Genomic DNA, 1,929 nt, shown 5'->3' with positions numbered 1-1,929 from the left:
TGATTTGTCTTAAATTTTTCGCAACATTCAGAGGGTGTAGTCTTTACTTTTTGGCAATGCTCACGGAGTGTTGTCTTTACACTTTTTCGCAACATTCAACGAATGTTGTCTTTATGCTTTTCGCAACGATCACTAAACATTGTCATTTCTTTTTTGCAACGGTCGGTGATTGTTGTCTCTACCATTTTCACAACTTCTATCGATTGTTGTGTAAAGGTTTTTTGCAACGTTCGACGAACGTTGTCTCAAGTGTTTTTGCAATGCTTTATGAACGTTGACTCAACTTTTGTTTCTTTTGGCAATGTTCCCTAATTTTTGTCCTGTTGCTGAAATCCTTTATGATGATTAATCATATTGTCCCTTTTTTTTCTATTTAAACATTCACCGACAAAATTAAAAACAAGTATCATCAATTTAAGCACGAATATTTTAAGACAATGTGAAATTCAAATTATAACTTCATTTCGAAATTTTTAATCCATACACTACACATAGAACACACGTACAATTGCTTCTTCAAAACACTCTACTAAAAAGAGATCCAAAAAACTAGCCAAAACAATATATATAGAACACATGTACTATTGCTTCTTCAAAACACTATGTTCTCCACTACAAAAAAAGAGATCCGAAAATCTAGCCAATACAATTAAATGAAGAACCTGTATACATGTACCTGCAAGAACAAAAAACCAGCCAAATCATTTATCAGTCTCCTTCACCAAGTTTGGGGGATATTGAACTTGCATTTGCTCTCTTTGGGGGAAAAATAATAATAATAAATAAATAAATATATATATATATATATATAAATGAAATACCGCCTCATTTAGAGTCGGAAAGTAATAGCCTTAAATAGATATCCAACATTAAACGGAAGAAAGAGAGCTAGACTTACATGTTCATCAAGAACTTGTGCTATTTCGAGCAGCTGCATCACAAATAAAAAACAGTTTCTGGATATAGTTTCCAGAACCGCAAATAAATACGGTGGTTCCCAAATTTCTTTTATGAAAAGCTACAAGTTGGACGGGAAAAAAATATAATCCATTGAACTATATTTACAACGGCTCTACAGCTCATCATCACTCACAAAAAAGATCTCCATCAACCAAAGTCACCAACAATATTTCAGAATTTTTTTTCATTAAGTGTAAATATAAAAACTCAAACCAAAAATATATATCTTCATATAGGCCAGGCAGACCATATTCTAAGATTTGACACAAAAAGTCTCGTGGAAATGAGGCATCATTTTTGCAACCAAAGACAATACCATTCAACATTGAATTGTTTTTAACAAGTCTAAATGTTGAGGCCTTGCAAGCCATCAAACTGACCATATTAAACCTCCAACAAACACATTTTCTGCAGTATTAGGCAGAAAAATATTCCCATTCCCTTGCAAGCCATCAAACTGACCATATTAAACCTCCAACAAACACACTTTCTGCAGTATTAGGCGGAAAAATATTCCCAGTCCGACCAAACAATAAAATTCTCTTCCCATAACAATCCAAAACCGGGTACTAAATGAAGATTATAATTTGACACAATCCCTCAAAAATGATAGTGACTCTGTAATCAAACTAGCGAGGCAAAATCTCGTAAACAAGAATTACTGATTTATTTAGATGAAACTCGATTCTTCCACAGAGCCAACAAAAAGCACAGTTGATATGATGCGAGATAGGCCGCAAATTGTCAAGGACTTAACGAATGTTAACAAGAGGGCATGACCAAGATTCGAGTTCAATTTCGAGCCAACAAGGCCACAGAAACACTTATTCAAGCTATGTAGTTCAAAATGTTGAAGTTTGCAAGCCAAAGATTAAGTTACATGTTGAACGTGGAAGGTGGAAAGGAGTGGAACAGCCTAGGCCATCAAGGGACGGAGGAACCTAAAGTGGCTACTATGCGACCGCATAG

At 34.7% G+C, this 1,929-nt stretch overlaps 1 long non-coding RNA gene across 1 annotated transcript; it reads right to left on the bottom strand.

The window, feature by feature from the left end:
• Window positions 1-442: 442 nt before the first annotated feature.
• LOC111377237 lies at window positions 443-1,922 on the bottom strand. The gene is made up of 2 exons (XR_002699682.1): window positions 899-1,922; window positions 443-676 (listed from the first exon to the last, which is right to left on the bottom strand). It is a non-coding gene; the product is annotated as an uncharacterized LOC111377237 (long non-coding RNA).
• Window positions 1,923-1,929: the final 7 nt, after the last annotated feature.

The sequence above is a fragment of the Olea europaea genome, unplaced genomic scaffold, assembly GCF_002742605.1.
Source record: "Olea europaea var. sylvestris unplaced genomic scaffold, O_europaea_v1 scaffold16299, whole genome shotgun sequence".
NCBI lineage: Eukaryota > Viridiplantae > Streptophyta > Magnoliopsida > Lamiales > Oleaceae > Olea > Olea europaea.
Note: the sequence above shows the minus strand (reverse complement) of the source record. Positions and strands in the feature narration are given on the sequence as shown.